Source organism: Impatiens glandulifera, chromosome 8, assembly GCF_907164915.1.
Source record: "Impatiens glandulifera chromosome 8, dImpGla2.1, whole genome shotgun sequence".
NCBI lineage: Eukaryota > Viridiplantae > Streptophyta > Magnoliopsida > Ericales > Balsaminaceae > Impatiens > Impatiens glandulifera.
In genome coordinates this window covers 46,892,253-46,902,027 of record NC_061869.1, presented here as the reverse complement: position 1 = coordinate 46,902,027, position 9,775 = coordinate 46,892,253, and positions in this window count along the sequence as shown.

Below are 9,775 nucleotides of genomic sequence, written 5' to 3'. Positions count from 1 at the left end.
TGATGATGTTTGTTGCCTTAATGACACCACGACATTTAAGCAAAGGCAGTATCCACGGGTCGAGATCTGGTCCATTTGGAGGGTCCTTGAAGATCGAATCGAGATTAGCCTTTGGAAATGGACACTTGCAAGAAAAGATGTGTGAGGTCGGTCTCATCTGATTGGCCAACCACCACCACAAAAGCAAACAAAAGATGATTTACGGAATTGTGGACAATGAGGGAGGTGACAATCAGTATATGTTTTTTTCTTTAATTAAGGAAGTTATTTAGGCAAAAGAGAACCCCACCATGCCCCGTGTTGTTCAACAGTAGGGGAAGACAACCCCAAATGGGACTATGGTCCAATATGCATTGCCATCTTTGTTTCTCTCTATTATTATTAAATCTTTCAACTTCATTTCCATTTTCCCAATCATCTCGCTAGACCTATTTGGAGAAATTTATGTTTTTGTATTTAGTTCCGGATAGAGATGAGAAATAAGTTTATAAATATATGTCTCACTAATTCATCTTTCAAATGTAATCCCATGTTGGATGAAAGATACCTGTGAAATTTGAGTGTGGGAGATTGAAGAATTTAGATTGAGATGAACAAAATTATTATTATAATGTTAGGAATTAAATATCAATTGTTAGATATACATGGCCTTTACTTGTAAAAATGAAGAGTTGTTCTTATATACAAATTAACAAATTAGTCCTATTATTTATTTATTTCTATATATATATATATATATATATATATATATATATATATATATATATATATATATGAATCTTTAAATGAAAATGAAAATGATAGAGCAAGGGAATTTTAGAGGAATGACAATTTAATTGTCAAAAAAAAATCTCTCTTTTCTTTTAACATACTTTTTTATTTAACTTTATTAATTAATTTAAAGTGTAATGTTTGAAACACTTTAAAATAGATAAAAATTATAATAACTAAAATACATTAATAGATAGACAAAATGATGACTCTTCTTTTTGGAGTGCTAATTATAGCACAAAATATAATAAGCATGGTGGAGAACAAAGATAGACTCCGGTGAAGTAGGAGTTCTTTGACCATTCCCATCACGGAGAGTTAATTTTAAGTTAAAATATTAGTAAGAGGGCCAATGCTTCCATATTCATGATAACATAGGCCTTGTTCGGTTGTGAGTTTTTTAAAAAATCAAGAGAGAGAAAGATTGGATAATGGGTGATGATTTTGAGAAAGTAATGATTAGTTTTGTTAAAAAGATTTAAAAGTTATTGATATATATAAATAAAATAAAAAATAATAATTTAAAATAAAGGGTATTTTTATATTTTGGTTAATGATATGAGTAATTTTATTGGTAAGAAGTGATTGATTGAAAAATCATTTTGCATGAATTTTTTAAATAACCCAAATAAAACAAATCCTAATTCTTATAGAATATTTATTTGTTCATCGTTAAGAAGTCCAATGAAATTAATTGTTTATAAATTAATTTTATAAGTGGATTTTAATAAACTATTCCCAAATAAATTCATTAGGTGCTATTTATTTAAGCACTATGCTGTAGGATCTGTCTTTTGATATTATTATTTTTAAATAAAAATTAAAGTATCATTTTTTTCCTCACGTCTGTCACGCACACTCTCAAACTAAATATAATAATAATATATTTTTTTATCACTTTTAATTTTAATAATTATGATAAGATTGAACTCATCAAGTTATATGATTAAATAAAAGTAACTTCTTCTCCATTATTTGAATTCAACCACGTCATAAAATCATAATTGTAATATCACTAATAAAATCGACCTTTATCGAAGGTTTTATAAAATTCTCCTAAATACTTCCGAGAGGAACAAATCTTTCGGTATTGAAAATAGATTCCGAGAGGAGTGTATAACCTTCGGTTTTACTAAACTTTCGGTTTTTGCCATCCCAAAAAATCAAAAATAATTCTAAGTGTTGGATGTGGGTTAATTGCGAAGGTTTGAAAAAATCCTTCGGTTTTACCTTTTGTGAAATTCTTGTTTGCGAAGGTTTTTCAATAAACCTTCGGTTTTGACTCATCCCAAAACAATTAAAAATAATTCTAAGTTTGGTGATGGTTATTTCCGAAGGGTTTTTAATAAACCTTCGGTTTTGACTAATATCAAAACCGAAAGTAATATGAAAACCTTCGATAACTACCTCTATAAATACAAACACTAACCTTCTCTTTTTCATTCGACTCTCTCCTTTCTCTCTCTTCCGCGCCGCAGCCGCCTCCTCCATCGCCGGATCTCTTCTTTGTCTTCTTGCGTTAAGGTTAGATTGATTTGTTTTTTTTGTTGTTTATTATTAGATTTAGATTTCTTATCATGTAGTTTATATTATCTAGATTTAGGCTAGTTTAGATTATTTGTTTGGTAGTTTGATTTAGATTTGTTATTGTTTAGATTAGATTTAGGTTAGTTTGTTAAATATATATGATTTTGTTAGATTTGTTATTGTATGTGTTTGATTTAAGTTATATTAGATTTAGGTTACGGTTATTTTGTTTGATTAATATATATATATATATATATGAAATGCATTTAGGATGGGTGAGTCATGGCATAGTCTTCGGCGTACACCGGAAAAACTAGAGAATTTGAAAACCGAAGGTTTATTTGAAAACCTTCGGTTTTGACCCTTGTTTAAAAAAATAGAGAATTTTTCTAAGTGTTGGGAAGTGACAAAACCGAAGATTTATTTGAAAACCTTCGGTTTGACCCTTATTTAAAAAAACAGAGAATTTTCTAAGTGTTAGGAAGGGACAAAACCGAAGGTTTATTTGAAAACCTTCGGTTTTGACCCTTGTTTAAAAAAAAGAGAATTTTTTAAGTGTTGGAAAGGGACAAAACCGAAGGTTTATTTGAAAACCTTCGGTTTTGACCCTTGTTTAAAAAAACAGAGAATTTTCTAAGTGTTGGGAAGGGACAAAACCGAAGGTTTATTTGAAAACGTTCGGTTTTTACCTTTGTTAAAAAAAACATAGAGTTTTTTAAGTGTTGGGAAGGGACAAAACCGAATATTTATTTGAAAACCTGCGGTTTTGACCCTTGTTTAAAAAAACAGAGAATTTTTTAAGTGTTGGGAAGGGACAAAACCGAAGGTTTATTTGAAAACCTTCGGTTTTGACCCTTGTTTAAAAAAAACAGAGAATTTTCTAATTGTTGGGAAGGGACAAAACCGAAGGTTTATTTGAAAACCTTCGGTTTTGACCCTTGTTTAAAAAAAACAGATAATTTTCTAAGTGTTAGGAAGGGACAAAACCGAAGGTGTATTTGAAAACTTTCGGTTTTTACATTTGTTAAAAAAACAGAAAATTTTCTAAGTATTGGGAAGGACAAAACCGAAGGTTTATTTGAAAACCTTCGGTTTTTACCTTTGTTCAAAAAACAGAAAGTTTTCTAAGTGTTGGGAAGGGACAAAACCGAAAGTTTATTTGAAAACCTTCGATTTTTACCTTTGTTAAAAAAACAGAAAATTTTCTAAGTGTTGGGAAGGGACAAAACCGAAGGTTTATTTGAAAACCTTCAGTTTTTTACCCTTATTAAAAAAACAGAGAATTTTCTAAGTGTTGGGAAGGGTCAAGACCGAAGGTTTATTTGAAAACCTTCGGTTTTGACCCTTGTTTAAAAAAACAGAAAATTTTCTAAATGTTGGGAAGGGTCAAAACCGAAGGTTTTCAAATGAACCTTCGGGTTTTACCCTTCCCAAAAACATTCTGTTTAAGGTTAGGACCGAGTGGTTTATTTAAAACTTTCGGGGAAACCCATCAAAATCGAAAGTACTACTATTAACTTTCGGTGTTACCACTTCATAATTTGAAAAATTAATTGGTTTTTCACCTACTAATCTGGACTCCAAAATAATCTAATCAAGTGTGTGTTATTTTTTAAAAATTAAGATTGTGTTTAATGTTAAAATGTTTATGATTGTGTTTGATTATATAAAGAAGTGTATATATATGTTTGTGTTTGATGATCACATGAATGTGTATGAAGTTTGATCATATGGATTATGTAATGTTTTAAGGTTATCAAATGTGTTAAATTAATTTTGTTCAAGGTCATTAGAAGATTAATAATCAATTAATTTAACAATTTGTGAAATGGTAATTCCGAGAGTTAAGAGTAAAACTTTCGGAAATACATATAAAAACCGAAAGTTTTACTATATACTCTCGGAATTACTAGTTCACAATTTGTTAAATTAATTGGTTTTCTACTTTCAATCTAGACTCCTAACTAATATTATCAAGTGTGTGTTTTATTTTAAAAATTTATATTGTGTTTAATGTTAAAATGTTCATGAATGTATTTGATCATATAGAGAAGTGTATATGAATGTTTATGTAGTATTATCCTATGTATTTGTGTAATGTTTGATCATATGGATTGGGAAATGTTTTAAGGATATCAAATGTGTTAAATTAATGTTGTTTAACGTTATTAGAAAGTGAGAAACCAAATAATTCAAATAGTCCCACTCATTTTTTAATTAACTCATTAAACTTATCAATGTATATTCATAATTTTATTTGAAATTTTGTATTATTATCATGGCTAACGTAACGATCTCTAACATCATAGTCTCCTATACTTTTTGTCACAAAAATGGTTCTAATCACGTGTTATTTATCAACATATTTGTTAAAGATTATTCGACTTCTTTTCTATTTTATTTTAATTTTGTTTAGTGTGTCCAAACCAGTTTTTGTGTGGCTGAAATAGCCCTTAGAAAATGTTACCACAATAATTGATTACCGTCATTCTTAGAGCCGACCCCGAGTTTTGGATTGCCCTAGTCCCCGATGAAAATAAAAGTTTAATTTTTATTATTTCTCTAGGTCTAGTATTAAAAATTGATAAAAAGATATATATATATATATATATATATATATATATATATATATATATATATATATATTTTTTTTTGATAAAGTTTGAACTCATAACCTTGAACGACTAAGCTAAACATGTCATGTTTAAAAACTCATAAACTTATTTAAATATCTTCCGGGGGTGGGCTGCCCTAACTCGAGGGTTTACCGGCCTTTAGCGGTGGTTATATGCATTTGTCCTAATTAATCTCTCTTTTATTTAACACCATTTACAATTCCACCTTTTTACCTTTTTCCCTGTAAATTTGTATTTATTTTGGATAAGAAGAACTTAGATTTTTTTAATTGATAAATATAAACCATCATAATTATTTTTAGTATCCAATATTATTTTTATGAATAGAAGTTGTAGGATGACTATTATACAAAATTTTACACTAAAAAACAATATAATAGAAAGCCATACTTTTGATTGCGAGATGTTTAAATTAACCATTTTGTTTATGTTAATTATCAGATAATTTGAATCTCAATTAGCTCTTAAGAAACGCAGTTTAAATGAGAACATAATCATCTACTGTTTTTCTTTTGCCATTTTTATTATAAATTTATGTTCTAATATTTACATTATAATGTTTGTTTAATACATTCTTATTTAAAATTGAGCTGGTTTGATGCTTGATTTTTTAAAAAAAAATTATACTAAACTTTGTACATCACGTTTTATTTATTTCAATCATTTAATTCGTATATTGTTTTTATAAATTTAAATATAAAAATATTATAATAATTCAATTAATTAAAACTTTAACCTACTTTTTTTTCTTTCTTTTATCAAACAAATTATATATATAAAAAAATAATAAGAAATTTAAATAGCCCAAGAACAAATTGGGTCTTGAAATCATCTCTCACAATTTGAGGACTCCATTTGTATAATAAAAATAAAAATGATTGATTTGAATAAACTCACAATTTAAAGTAAGATGATGAATTGATGCAAAAATGTCGACTAATGATGGGAGTAGTTGATTGATAATTAATGAGACTACTTAAGACATACGCAGTCCAGTGACATTATTATTGTTATAATTTGTTATATTATTATTATTATTAATTATTAATTATTAATTATTAATTATTAAGTAATTGGAAATGAGCTTTTTTTTGCATGCTAGTTAATATTGGTGAGGGGGCATACTTATCAAATAAGGAAAAAAAGTATATTTAATCAATGAGCTGGTCATCCTATCTAATTAACCTAGCTTATTATCTTTGCCCCCATTCCCCCACCACTTAATTATAAGTCACATTTTCATATAATAATATTAGAAAGATATTCTTTAAAAAGTGCAGCAATAAATGCACATACAAAACTTTATTATGATGTGAGTAGAAAATAATAATAATTCTAAAATTGAATTATATTAGATTTGGATACTATACTTTTTTATTATTATTAAAATAAAGAGAAGAATCAATTGACTAAGAAAGCTGGATCCAACATAAATTTTAATTGGAAGTTTAAAACTATTTAAAAAATAATAATAATGATTATAAATTGTATTAATTTGTAAGTTATTCAAATAATTATTAAAACATAATAATTAATCTTAATATTCTTATTCTTATTCAATCCATGCTATTATTGGATGGAAGCAAATTATTCTTGTTTATTTTCAAATATTTTAGTGTATTTTTATTTGTGAGATATGATTAATGGGCAATAGTACTAAACGTAGTCCTTGTTCATTAGCTCTAGAAGATGTAATATAGGGCTAGTTTGAGTCAGCTTTATTGTTATATGATTTTATCTTATTTAATTGTTAAGCTTGGGTATTTGAGTATGTTTGATTCAGCTTATAAGCTAAGCTTATTTATTTTTTTATATTTATAATATTATTTAATAATTAATATTATATATATATATATATATATATATATATATAATGTTATATATATTTATTAATTTAATTTTAAATATTAATAAATGATTTAAATTAAAAAATAATATATATTTCAATATAAATTATATTAATATATTATTTTTATAAATTATTTTTAATATATAATTTTAAATATTAATAAATGACTTAAATTAAAAAAATAATATATTCTAAAATAAATGATATGAATAAAAAAATAATTTATTATTATTTTATATATTTTTCACATTTTCACACTCGACCTCTTTGATCTAATCTTTTTCATTTATTTTTGCGCTCTCACTTTATTCGTAATTTCGTATTATCATTCATTTTAATTGTAATTCGATAATTTTAAATATTTAAGGCTAGTTTAATTTATAAATTATAATTATAAATAAAAAAAAATATATTTTGCTTAACTATTTTATATATTAAGATACATATATTAAAATAATAATATATTTAAATTTATGTTTTTTATTATAATAATTTTATATAAATATATAAAAATATTATAAATATATGGAATAGATGAGAGAGAATGAATAAAAATGACTAGAGAGATTAAATTAATGAGAGATAATGAATAAAATTATTAAAAATGAATAAAATAGATGAGAGAGAATGAATAAAAAAATATTTAAAATTGATGAAAGAGAAAAACGTTGAGATTATAATATTAAACGCTGAGATTATAATCTTAAACGTTGAGGATGGAGATAGAGAGAAAATTGAGTTTAAACGCAAAAGTGTGTTTGATTATAATTTTTTGCGTGAGCTTATTATGCAAACGCCCATACTCAGTTTATAAACGCTAAATCAAACATGCCCCTATTCACAGGAATTTCAAATCGTTATATATAGCAAGACGTTGTGATTTACTTTTACACTCATTTCACTATGAGAGAATCGTCTAAATAAAAAATATATATGTCTTAACCGAATCCTCGATACAATTATCGATCTCAACACCTCTCTATACTAGAAATCTTGGAATACACTCAAATAGTCCTTTTGTTGTCGAATGAAGGTGCATAATTAGGATCCAATTTCATCAAATAGTAGAATATTCAATGAAAGAAAACATGAAGATCATCTTGAGCATGAATTAATCTTCTTATTTTGCTCGGTTCTACCGATCGGTAGAAAACACTAGAGTTGAGAAATGGGTTAGATCAACACAAATCGAAATGATACAATTACATGATATTAATACGAAACGACACGATACAATATTATCTCACATGGATCGTGGGTTGGACACGACACAAGCTCGAGACGACACGATTATGAGTTTATACGATTGTAACACGATCATGATTTAACACAGACACAACACGAGTATACACACGAAACAATATAAACACAATTAGTCACATGACTAAGCTCAGGGCCGGCCTTGGGGTAAGCCCGACAAGTCCCCGGGCTAGGGAAGCCCACTCCCCAGGACAGCCCATTTAATAAAATATATAAGATATTTAAATAACTTTATGAGTTTTTTCAATGTACCATGATGTAGCTTAGTGGTTCATGTTAGAAACTTAGAATTTTCATTTGGTTAGGAGTTCAAACTTCGGGGCCGACTCTGACTAAGCTACTCAACTTTACATTAACATTTTCTCTAAATTTATTTATATTCTTATTCAATTAATAAATTATTTAATTTTATAAATATAATATTTATAATTAAAACTAAACATATTAAATTAAAATATTTAAAATAAAATATTAACTTAAATAATATAAATTAAAATAAAATATAAATATAAAAAATGAATTATATGTATAGAAATATGTGTCTCCAAATAATACTTTTATTAATTAATTTATTTATTTATTTTTAAAATTTAAAATTATTTTATTATTTTAATTATTATTAATACATTCAATAATAAATATATTATAATAATTTAATTTTAATAATATAATAATATATTTATAATTTCTACTCACATCTCTATTAAATTATATACTATAATAATATATATTTATAAATATGTTAACTACAAATTCATAAAATTTCTACCCATATTTCACATTTCCTTCTCCAAACTATCAACACATTTTTCATTTTTTTTCTAATCTACCCACATTTACATTAACATTCTCAAATTAAATTTATTTACATTCAACTAAATTTATTTGAATAATTATTTTTAAGTTTTAAAACATATTTTAAATAATTGACATTCGAATTATTATTTATGAAATTATATGTTAAATTTTATATCTACACGTCTTACCTATTTAACATATTAATAAATTTTTTAAATAACAAATTTAAGTTATTAAATTAATTTAAATTTTATAAATTAAAATAAATAAATTAATAATTATATTTTATAATTTTACTAAAATATAATTCAATATATAAATAAATAATTAATTAATATGAGTATGTCAAAATACAACATTACATACATGAAAACGATCATCGACGTCACGATACGATTGGGTCAAAACTCTAGTCGGAATAACATTAAACACAAATTTAAACAATAATTAGCACGACAAATTAAACTCGTGGACACGATTTAATACGTAACTAAAGAGCTCATTGATCATAATATTTTAAGTGGGTCAAGACACGATACGAAACGCATAAAATTTAGACACGACATGATTAAGAGTGTAACACGACTTGTCCGAGTCGAATGCGATCGTTTAGACATGAATCCTACCAAATTAAATTGTTACCATAGCTTATATGATAAGAAACTTGAACTAATAAAGAGTTATATTAACATATCTATCACCTCAATTGAAATGTAAGACAATAACCACATACCATTTTTTGAAAACAAGCACTTAATTGAAGATGACATTTTTTCACCACTTCAACAAGCCCAACTGAGATCTTCAAACATATATATATATATATATATATATATATATATATATATATATATATATATATATATATATATATATACCTTAGATTATTATTCTTATTAGAGAGAGATATATAGAGAGAGATTCCATGAATTAA